Here is a 12349-nt window from a genome sequence, read left to right on the forward strand (position 1 = left end):
CCCGATCCCAATGCAAGTCAATGGGACCAAAATATCGGAATTAAAATAAACCCTTTCTTTCCTTGTAGGTTCATTCTACATCAAGGAAAACAACTAAGAATAATGTAGGATGTATTGTGGGAGGTGGCGGAGACATTAAAGGCAATGAGGTTTAGCCCAATCAAATAGAATAGCATGTTTTTTTTTTTTTTTTAAGACGTTCGGAGTGAAAAAGATATTGAGTATGTAAATTTTTTTTTATTTTGTCAGATATTGATGTTTCACTATTCCACGCCCTTCCCCTTCTTTTTTTTTCTTTTTTTTTTTTACTTTTCCCACACTTTCATCTTCATCATCATCAGCATCTTTGACATCAACTTCTTCTTCACCCTATTCATCTTCTTCTTCATCTTCTACCTATTTTTTTTTTTTATTACATTCTTCATATTCATTTTATTCAACTATTATTATTCTTCCTATTCTACATATTCTTTTTATTCCACTGTTATTATTCTTCCTATTCTACTTCTTCATCATATTCTCATTTGTGACAGGCATTCCCGTAGTTGTTATCTATAAAAGTTGGAAGATTACACCTTCCGTTCTGCCAGTCACAAAAGTTACATTTGTCCGCGTTCAGTTTGGCCTGCAGCATCAGGCTTTATCCAGGGGCACCACGAGGAGGAACGGACTCACCCCCATACACTGCTTAGTCTTCTTCTGCATATAATTTAGATAATATCTTTTGCTCTGATATTAAGTCTTATGCTTAATGTTCGTCTGCTCTTTGTTCTGCAGCCTCTTGTTCTTCTGCTTCTCGGTCTTCCATGTCGTCGTCTCCAGGGTCGTCGTCTCCAGTGTCGTCATCTCCGCCGTCGTCGTCTCAGCCGTCGTCGTCTCCGCCGTCGTCGTCGTCGTCGTCATCGGGGTGGTCTTCCGGGTCGTCGTCGTCGTCATCGGGGTGGTCTTCCAGGTCGTCGACTTTAGGGTCTTCAACTTGGAAATGTAGCAGAAGGTACAAGAAGGCTGAGAAAATGCCAAGAACCAGCTGATGGAACTGGAACTCGGATGGCTACCCGAAGGTTCAAGAGCCTATGGAACTACCGAGGACCAGCTGACGTTACTGGAACCCGGTTACTAAGCAGGAGGTACCCGTGCTAAAAAGCACTACCAAGGACCGCCTGACGTTGGCGGAACTCGGATACCCAGAAGGAGGCACCTAAGCCAAAGGCTCTGCCCGGAACCAGCTGACGGTACTGGAACCAGGATGGGGAGCAGAAGGTACAAGAGCAAAAGACACTGCCGAGAACCAGCTGACGGTACTGGAACCCGGATGGGTAGCCGAAGGTCCAAGAGCCAATGGAACTACCGAGGACCAGCTGACGTTACTGGAACCCGGTTACTAAGCAGGAGGTACCCGTGCCCGAAAGCACTACCAAGGACCACCTGACGTTGGTGGAACTTGGATACCCAGAAGGAGGCACTTAAGCCAAAGGCTCTGCCCGGAACCAGCTGATGGTACTGGAACCAGGATGGGGAGCAGAAGGTACAAGAGCAAAAGACACTGCCGAGAACCAGCTGATGGTGCTGGAACCAGGTGGTGGACCTGAAGGTCCACAGGAGAGGAGAGAACAGCTAGGCCGCGAGGCAGCCGCAGTTACCGAACCCCAACAGTCCTACAGGGGGAGCTGGGCCTACTGGCACTACAGAACCAGCCTTGACTACCAGTTCACGCAGCCCACATAGGAAGCTCCTAAACAGGAGGCACCCTGGAGTTGGCTAACCCGACTGCAACACGACGGGGCAAACATAGGCGTCTCAGCGAGTTTGACACACCCCGGAAACAGCTGACGGTGCTGAAACCAGGTTTGGCACGAGGGAGTACCTGTGACAAAAACACTGCCGAGAACCAGCTGGCGGTGCTGGAACCCAGATGCGTTGCCCCAGTGTGCAAGAGCCAATGGCACGACCGAGGACCAGCTGACGGTGCTGGAACACGGTTACTAAGCTGTAGGTGCCCGCGCTTAAAAGCACTACCAAGGACCGCCTGACGTTGGCGGAACTCGGATACCCAGGAGGAGGCACCTAAGCCAAAGGCTCGGCCCGGAACCAGCTGACGGTGCTGGAACCAGGTGGTGGACCCCAAGGCCCACAGGAGAGGAGAGAACAGCTAGGCCGCGAGGCAGCCGCAGTTACCGAACCCCAACAGTCCTACAGGGGGAGCTGGGCCTACTGGCACTACAGAACCAGCCTTGACTACCAGTTCACGCAGCCCACATAGGAAGCTCCTAAACTGGAGGCACCCTGGAGTTGGCTAACCCGACTGCAACACGACGGGGCAAACATAGGCGTCTCAGCGAGTTTGACACACCCCGGAAACAGCTGACGGTGCTGAAACCAGGTTTGGCACGAGGAAGTACCTGTGACAAAAACACTGCCGAGAACCAGCTGGCGGTGCTGGAACCCAGATGCGTTGCCCCAGTGTGCAAGAGCCAATGGCACGACCGAGGACCAGCTGACGGTGCTGGAACACGGTTACTAAGCTGTAGGTGCCCGCGCTTAAAAGCACTACAAAGGACCGCCTAACGTTGGCGGAACTCGGATACCCAGGAGGAGGCACCTAAGCCAAAGGCTCGGCCCGGAACCAGCTGACGGTGCTGGAACCAGGTGGTGGACCCCAAGGCCCACAGGAGAGGAGAGAACAGCTAGGCCGCGAGGCAGCCGCAGTTACCGAACCCCAACAGTCCTACGGGGGAGCTGGGCCTACTGGCACTACAGAACCAGCCTTGACTACCAGTTCACGCAGCCCATATAGGAAGCTCCTAAACTGGAGGCACCCTGGAGTTGGCTAACCCGACTGCAACACGACGGGGCAAACATAGGCGTCTCAGCGAGTTTGACACACCCCGGAAACAGCTGACGGTGCTGAAACCAGGTTTGGCACGAGGGAGTACCTGTGACAAAAACACTGCCGAGAACCAGCTGGCGGTGCTGGAACCCAGATGCGTTGCCCCAGTGTGCAAGAGCCAATGGCACGACCGAGGACCAGCTGACGGTGCTGGAACCCGGTTACTAAGCTGTAGGTGCCCGCGCTTAAAAGCACTACCAAGGACCGCCTGACGTTGGCGGAACTCGGATACCCAGGAGGAGGCACCTAAGCCAAAGGCTCGGCCCGGAACCAGCTGACGGTGCTGGAACCAGGTGGTGGACCCCAAGGCCCACAGGAGAGGAGAGAACAGCTAGGCCGCGAGGCAGCCGCAGTTACCGAACCCCAACAGTCCTACAGGGGGAGCTGGGCCTACTGGCACTACAGAACCAGCCTTGACTACCAGTTCACGCAGCCCACATAGGAAGCTCCTAAACTGGAGGCACCCTGGAGTTGGCTAACCCGACTGCAACACGACGGGGCAAACATAGGCGTCTCAGCGAGTTTGACACACCCCGGAAACAGCTGACGGTGCTGAAACCAGGTTTGGCACGAGGGAGTACCTGTGACAAAAACACTGCCGAGAACCAGCTGGCGGTGCTGGAACCCAGATGCGTTGCCCCAGTGTGCAAGAGCCAATGGCACAACCGAGGACCAGCTGACGGTGCTGGAACACGGTTACTAAGCTGTAGGTGCCCGCGCTTAAAAGCACTACCAAGGACCGCCTGACGTTGGCAGGACTCGGATACCCAGGAGGAGGCACCTAAGCCAAAGGCTCGGCCCGGAACCAGCTGACGGTGCTGGAACCAGGTGGTGGACCCCAAGGCCCACAGGAGAGGAGAGAACAGCTAGGCCGCGAGGCAGCCGCAGTTACCGAACCCCAACAGTCCTACAGGTGGAGCTGGGCCTACTGGCACTACAGAACCAGCCTTGACTACCAGTTCACGCAGCCCACATAGGAAGCTCCTAAACTGGAGGCACCCTGGAGTTGGCTAACCCGACTGCAACACGACGGGGCAAACATAGGCGTCTCAGCGAGTTTGACACACCCCGGAAACAGCTGACGGTGCTGAAACCAGGTTTGGCACGAGGGAGTACCTCTGACAAAAACACTGCCGAGAACCAGCTGGCGGTGCTGGAACCCAGATGCGTTGCCCCAGTGTGCAAGAGCCAATGGCACGACCGAGGACCAGCTGACGGTGCTGGAACACGGTTACTAAGCTGTAGGTGCCCGCGCTTAAAAGCACTACCAAGGACCGCCTGACGTTGGCGGAACTCGGATACCCAGGAGGAGGCACCTAAGCCAAAGGCTCGGCCCGGAACCAGCTGACGGTGCTGGAACCAGGTGGTGGACCCCAAGGCCCACAGGAGAGGAGAGAACAGCTAGGCCGCGAGGCAGCCGCAGTTACCGAACCCCAACAGTCCTACAGGGGGAGCTGGGCCTACTGGCACTACAGAACCAGCCTTGACTACAAGTTCACACAGCCCACATAGGAAGCTCCTAAACTGGAGGCACCCTGGAGTTGGCTAACCCGACTGCAACACGACGGGGCAAACATAGGCGTCTCAGCGAGTTTGACACACCCCGGAAACAGCTGACGGTGCTGAAACCAGGTTTGGCACGAGGGAGTACCTGTGACAAAAACACTGCCGAGAACCAGCTGGCGGTGCTGGAACCCAGATGCGTTGCCCCAGTGTGCAAGAGCCAATGGCACGACCGAGGACCAGCTGGCGGTGCTGGAACCCGGTTACTAAGCTGTAGGTGCCCGCGCTTAAAAGCACTACCAAGGACCGCCTGACATTGGCGGAACTCGGATACCCAGGAGGAGGCACCTAAGCCAAAGGCTCGGCCTGGAACCAGCTGACGGTGCTGGAACCAGGTGGTGGACCCCAAGGCCCACAGGAGAGGAGAGAACAGCTAGGCCGCGAGGCAGCCGCAGTTACCGAACCCCAACAGTCCTACAGGGGGAGCTGGGCCTACTGGCACTACAGAACCAGCCTTGACTACCAGTTCACGCAGCCCACATAGGAAGCTCCTAAACTGGAGGCACCCTGGAGTTGGCTAACCCGACCACACCACGACGGGGCAAGCATAGGCGTCTCAGTGAGCTTGACACAACCCGGAAACAGCTGACGGTGCTGAAACCAGGCTTGGCACGAGGGAGTACCTGTGACAAGAACACTGCCGAGAACCAGCTGGCGGTGCTGGAACCCAGATGCGTTGCCTATTAAAGATTGTCTTCCTAGAGCCCCAACTAGCGGTGTTGGAGCTAAGGGTAAGCAGGGGGAGCAGAGTGTAGGCCGAAGCCTGCACTGGAGGCAGCTTTGTGTCTGCGTTGCATTTGCAGGACACTTTGCCGGCTACACAGTGGGGGAACAGCTGGCGTTGCTGAACCCCACTAACACAATGGCGTGTGTTTTTCTCTGTGCAGCTAGCACTTGCGGTCAAAAACTAGCGATGTTAGAGCCCGTGTTGAAGCAGGAGGAGGAGGAGAGGAGCAGAGTGTAACCCCCCCTCAGGTGTTACAAAGTACAAGAGACACACCTTGTGCAGTATTAATGCTGCACAAGTGAAAGGTTGCTCTATTAATTTGTCTACTTGCACACGCTGAATGAAAGACGTACACAATTTAGCCCATTCTACAGTCAAACTGTAGTGGATGCGTGACTTGGCTTTTTAAGGAGACGCAGCACAGGTGTCCCAAATAACGCCTTGGTGCTTGGCGCAGCTTCCTGAGCGTTGTTATTTGCTGTACAGGAGTATGCGCTCTTGTGTTATCCCTTGGCAATGCCCTGTTAGAGCTGCCCGTCTTATGACCTCATTTCATGTTGGCCGGTGCGGTTAACGATGGCCATAAATCCCAGACCCACAGTGCCTTTTCATAAAGTCACACTGCGGTGCTGTGATTCGTGGCCTTGAGCAGTAAATATTTTGGCCGCTCACACACGTCCTTACACCTGCTTCAGACTGGGCGGCCTCTGCTGATCCCTTCTCGCATGCCGCGGCCATGAGGCTGCACAGTCTGAAGAAGGCGGAAGGAGATGAGTTAAGACAGGTGAAGATATGCACTGCTCGTGCCCATCAATCACACCCTCGCAGTCAAAATAAGACAACGAGGAGCATTGTTTCAGGCAGGGCGGACGCACAGGCGCAACAAGCCAACCAATGATGTCAGAAGACGGGAAGCGCTACCAAGGGGGGTGCTGCGTATCATTAGAAAGGAAAGTCACACCTCAGGGACAGTGGAATGGTCTCAATGAGACACATTTTGTACGTTTTGAGTTCCACGTGGGCAAGGACAAAAAGTCACCCACCTTGTACAAATGCAGCAGTACTGCTGTACAAGGTGGCTGTTATACATAGAAACACCTGGGGGTGGGGGGCAGGCTCCCTTCAATTTCAGTTCATGTGCCTGCGTGGCGTTTGCAGGACACGTTGCCAGCTACACAGCAGGGGAACAGCTGGCGGTGCTGAACCCCACTAACACATTGGCTGGTGTTTTTCTCTGTGCAGCTAGCATGTCCGGGCAGAAACTGGCGTTGTTTGAGCCCAGGGTCAGCAGGAGGAGGAGAGGAGCAAAGTGTAGGCCGAAGCCTGCACTGGTGGCAGCTTTTGTTCTGTTGTGCCAGCGTGGCTTGTGCTGGACACGTTGCCGACTACACAGCAGGGGAACAGCTGGCGTTGCTGAACCCCACTAACACATTGACTGGTGTTTTTCTCTGTGCAGCTAGCAGTTCCGGGCAAAAACTAGCGGTGTTTGAGCCCAGGGTCAGCAGGAGGAGTAGAGGAGCAGAGTGTAGGCCGAAGCCTAGTTGAACCAATTTCAAAGGTTACCTTTAACCCCCCCTCAGGTGTTGCAAGGTACAAGAGCCACACCTTGAACAGCATTAATGATGCACAAGTCAAAGGTTGCTCTATTTAATTTTGCTCCTTGCACACGCTGAATTAAACACGTACACTATTTAGCCCATTATACTGTCAAACAGTAGTGGAGGCGTGACTACTAGTCTTTTTAAGGAGACGCAGCACAGGTGTACAAATTTACACCTAGGTGCTGTGCGCAGATTCCTTACCGTTGTTATTTGCAGTACAGGAAACTGCGCTCTTGTGTTATCCCTTGGCAATACCCTGTTAGTGCAGGCCGTCTCATGACCTCATTTCATGTTGGCCGTTGCGGTTAACGATGGCCATAAATCCCAGACCCACAGTGGCTTTTCCTAAAGTCACAGTGCGGTGCTGGGATTCGTGGCCTTGTGCAGTAAATATGTTCGCCGCTCACACATGTCCTTACACCTGCTTCAGACTGGGCGGCCTCAGCTGATCCCTTATCGCATGCCGCGGCCATGAGGCCGCACAGTCAGAAGAAGGCGGAAGGAGGGGAGTGAAGACAAGGGAACATATGCACTGCTCGTGCCCATCAATCACACCCTCGCAGTCAAAATATATGAGACAACGGGGGGCGTTGTGTCGGGCAGGGGGGGCGCACAGGCACAGCCAGCCAACCAATGATGTCAGGAGATGGGCAGCGCTAACAATGGGGGTGCTGCGTGTCATTAAAAAGGAAAGTCACACCTCAGGGACATTGTAATGGTCTGTAATGAGACACATTTTGTACTTGTTGAGTTCCACGTGTGCAAGGAGAAAAAGTCAGCCACCTTGTACAAATGCAGCAGTACTGCTGTACAAGGTGGCTGTTATACATAGAAACACCTGGGGGGGTGGGGGGCAGGCTCCCTTCAATTTCAGTTCATGTGCCTGCGTGGCGTTTGCAGGACACGTTGCCAGCTACACAGCAGGGGAACAGCTGGCGGTGCTGAACCCCACTAACACATTGGCTGGTGTTTTTCTCTGTGCAGCTAGCATGTCCGGGCAGAAACTGGCGTTGTTTGAGCCCAGGGTCAGCAGGAGGAGGAGAGGAGCAAAGTGTAGGCCGAAGCCTGCACTGGTGGCAGCTTTTGTTCTGTTGTGCCAGCGTGGCTTGTGCTGGACACGTTGCCGACTACACAGCAGGGGAACAGCTGGCGTTGCTGAACCCCACTAACACATTGACTGGTGTTTTTCTCTGTGCAGCTAGCAGTTCCGGGCAAAAACTAGCGGTGTTTGAGCCCAGGGTCAGCAGGAGGAGTAGAGGAGCAGAGTGTAGGCCGAAGCCTAGTTGAACCAATTTCAAAGGTTACCTTTAACCCCCCCTCAGGTGTTGCAAGGTACAAGAGCCACACCTTGAACAGCATTAATGATGCACAAGTCAAAGGTTGCTCTATTTAATTTTGCTCCTTGCACACGCTGAATTAAACACGTACACTATTTAGCCCATTATACTGTCAAACAGTAGTGGAGGCGTGACTACTAGTCTTTTTAAGGAGACGCAGCACAGGTGTACAAATTTACACCTAGGTGCTGTGCGCAGATTCCTTACCGTTGTTATTTGCAGTACAGGAAACTGCGCTCTTGTGTTATCCCTTGGCAATACCCTGTTAGTGCAGGCCGTCTCATGACCTCATTTCATGTTGGCCGTTGCGGTTAACGATGGCCATAAATCCCAGACCCACAGTGGCTTTTCCTAAAGTCACAGTGCGGTGCTGGGATTCGTGGCCTTGTGCAGTAAATATGTTCGCCGCTCACACATGTCCTTACACCTGCTTCAGACTGGGCGGCCTCAGCTGATCCCTTATCGCATGCCGCGGCCATGAGGCCGCACAGTCAGAAGAAGGCGGAAGGAGGGGAGTGAAGACAAGGGAACATATGCACTGCTCGTGCCCATCAATCACACCCTCGCAGTCAAAATATATGAGACAACGGGGGCGTTGTGTCGGGCAGGGGGGGCGCACAGGCACAGCCAGCCAACCAATGATGTCAGGAGATGGGCAGCGCTAACAATGGGGGTGCTGCGTGTCATTAAAAAGGAAAGTCACACCTCAGGGACATTGTAATGGTCTGTAATGAGACACATTTTGTACTTTTTGAGTTCCACGTGTGCAAGGAGAAAAAGTCAGCCACCTTGTACAAATGCAGCAGTACTGCTGTACAAGGTGGCTGTTATACATAGAAACACCTGGGGGGGTGGGGGGCAGGCTCCCTTCAATTTCAGTTCATGTGCCTGCGTGGCGTTTGCAGGACACGTTGCAAGCTGCACAGCAGGGGAACAGCTGGCGGTGCTGAACCCCACTAACACATTGGCTGGTGTTTTTCTCTGTGCAGCTAGCATTTCCGGGCAAAAACTAGCGGTGTTTGAGCCCAGGGTCAGCAGGAGGAGGAGAGGAGCAAAGTGTAGGCCCGAAGCCTGCACTGGTGGTAGCTTTTGGTCAGTTGTGCCAGCGTGGCTTGTGCTGGACACGATGCCGACTACACAGCAGGGGAACAGCTGGCGGTGCTGAACCCCACTAACACATTGACTGGTGTTTTTCTCTGCGCAGCTAGCATGTCCGGGCAGAAACTGGCGGTGCTTGAGCCCAGGGTCAGCAGGAGGAGGAGAGGAGCAGAGTGTAGGCCGAAGCCTGCACTGGTGGCAGCTTTTGGTCGGTTGTGCCAGCGTGGCTTGTGCTGGACACGATGCCAACTACACAGCAGGGGAACAGCTGGCGGTGCTGAACCCCACGAACACATTGGCTGGTGTTTTTCTCTGTGCAGCTAGCAGTTCCGGGCAGAAACTAGCGGTGTTTGAGCCCAGGGTCAGCAGGAGGAGTAGAGGAGCAGAGTGTAGGCCGAAGCCTAGTTGAACCAATTTCAAAGGTTACCTTTAACCCCCCCCTCAGGTGTTGCAAGGTACAAGAGCCACACCTTGAACAGCATTAATGATGCACAAGTCAAAGGTTGCTCTATTTAATTTTGCTCCTTGCACACGCTGAATTAAACACGTACACTATTTAGCCCATTATACTGTCAAACAGTAGTGGAGGCGTGACTAGTCTACTAGTCTTTTTAAGGAGACGCAGCACAGGTGTACAAATTTACACCTAGGTGCTGTGCGCAGATTCCTTACCGTTGTTATTTGCAGTACAGGAAACTGCGCTCTTGTGTTATCCCTTGGCAATACCCTGTTAGTGCAGGCCGTCTCATGACCTCATTTCATGTTGGCCGTTGCGGTTAACGATGGCCATAAATCCCAGACCCACAGTGGCTTTTCCTAAAGTCACACTGCGGTGCTGGGATTCGTGGCCTTGTGCAGTAAATATGTTCGCCGCTCACACATGTCCTTACACCTGCTTCAGACTGGGCGGCCTCAGCTGATCCCTTATCGCATGCCGCGGCCATGAGGCCGCACAGTCAGAAGAAGGCGGAAGGAGGGGAGTGAAGACAGGGGAACATATGCACTGCTCGTGCCCATCAATCACACCCTCGCAGTCAAAATATATGAGACAATGGGGGGCGTTGTGTCGGGCAGGGGGGACGCACAGGCACAGCCAGCCAACCAATGATGTCAGGAGACGGGCAGCGCTAACAATGGGGGTGCTGCGTGTCATTAAAAAGGAAAGTCACACCTCAGGGACATTGTAATGGTCTGTAATGAGACACATTTTGTACTTGTTGAGTTCCACGTGTGCAAGGAGAAAAAGTCAGCCACCTTGTACAAATGCAGCAGTACTGCTGTACAAGGTGGCTGTTATACATAGAAACACCTGGGGGGGTGGGGGGCAGGCTCCCTTCAATTTCAGTTCATGTGCCTGCGTGGCGTTTGCAGGACACGTTGCCAGCTACACAGCAGGGGAACAGCTGGCGGTGCTGAACCCCACTAACACATTGGCTGGTGTTTTTCTCTGTGCAGCTAGCATGTCCGGGCAGAAACTGGCGTTGTTTGAGCCCAGGGTCAGCAGGAGGAGGAGAGGAGCAAAGTGTAGGCCGAAGCCTGCACTGGTGGCAGCTTTTGGTCAGTTGTGCCAGCGTGGCTTGTGCTGGACACGATGCCGACTACACAGCAGGGGAACAGGTGGCGATGCTGAACCCCACTAACACATTGGCTGGTGTTTTTCTCTGTGCAGCTAGCATGTCCGGGCAGAAACTGGCGTTGTTTGAGCCCAGGGTCAGCAGGAGGAGGAGAGGAGCAAAGTGTAGGCCGAAGCCTGCACTGGTGGCAGCTTTTGGTCAGTTGTGCCAGCGTGGCTTGTGCTGGACACGATGCCGACTACACAGCAGGGGAACAGCTGGCGGTGCTGAACCCCACTAACACATTGGCTGGTGTTTTTCTCTGTGCAGCTAGCATGTCCGGGCAGAAACTGGCGTTGTTTGAGCCCAGGGTCAGCAGGAGGAGTAGAGGAGCAGAGTGTAGGCCGAAGCCTAGTTGAACCAATTTCAAAGGTTACATTTAACCCCCCCCTCAGGTGTTGCAAGGTACAAGAGCCACACCTTGAACAGCATTAATGATGCACAAGTCAAAGGTTGCTCTATTTAATTTTGCTCCTTGCACACGCTGAATAAAACACGTACACTATTTAGCCCATTATACTGTCAAACAGTAGTGGAGGCGTGACTACTAGTCTTTTTAAGGAGATGCAGCACAGGTGTCAAAATTTACACCTAGCTGCTGTGCGCAGATTCCTGAGCGTTGTTATTTGCTGTACAGGAGTCTGCGCTATTGGGATCCCTTGGCCATGCGCTGTGAGCGCTTCCTGTCTTCTGACCTCATTTAATGTCGGCCGTTACGGTTAGCGATGGACATGAATCCCAGACCCACAGTGTGTTTTCAAAAAATCACACTGCGTGGCTGGGATTCGTGGCCTTGTTCAGTAAATATGTTTGACGCTCACACATGTCCTTACACCTGCTTCAGACTGAGCGGCCTCATCTGATCCCTTATCGCCTGCCGCGGCCATGAGGACACCCAGTCTGAAGAAGGCGGAAGGAGATGAGTGAACACAGGCAAACATATGCACTGCACATGCCCATCAATCACACCCTCGCTGTTCAAAAAAATAAGACACCGAGGGGCGTTGTTTCGAGCAGGGCAGACGCACAGGCGCAGCCAGCTAACCAATGATGTCAAAAGACGGGCAGCGCTAACAAGGGTGGTGCTGCGTATCATTAGAAAGGAAAGTCACACCTCAGGGACAGTGGAATGGTCTCAATGAGACACATTTTGTACGTGTTGAGTTCCACGTGGGCAAGGAGAAAAAGTCAGCCACCTTGTACAAATGCAGCAGTACTGCTGTACAAGGTGGCTGTTTTACGTAGAAACACCTGGGGGTGGGGGGCAGGCTCCTTTCAATTTCAGTTCATGTGCCTGCGTGGCGTTTGCAGGTCATGTTGCAAGCTACACAGCAGGGGAACAGCTGGCGGTGCTGAACCCCACTGACACATTGACTGGTGTTTTTCTCTGTGCAGCTCGCATGTCCGGGCAAAAACTGGCGGTGTTAGAGCCCAGGGTCAGCAGGAGGAGGAGAGGAGCAATGTGTAGGCCGAAGCCTGCACTGGTAGCAGCTTTTGGTCAGTTGTGCCAGCGTGGCTTGTGC

This window comes from Ranitomeya imitator, chromosome 4, assembly GCF_032444005.1.
Source record: "Ranitomeya imitator isolate aRanImi1 chromosome 4, aRanImi1.pri, whole genome shotgun sequence".
NCBI classification, from domain to species: domain Eukaryota; kingdom Metazoa; phylum Chordata; class Amphibia; order Anura; family Dendrobatidae; genus Ranitomeya; species Ranitomeya imitator.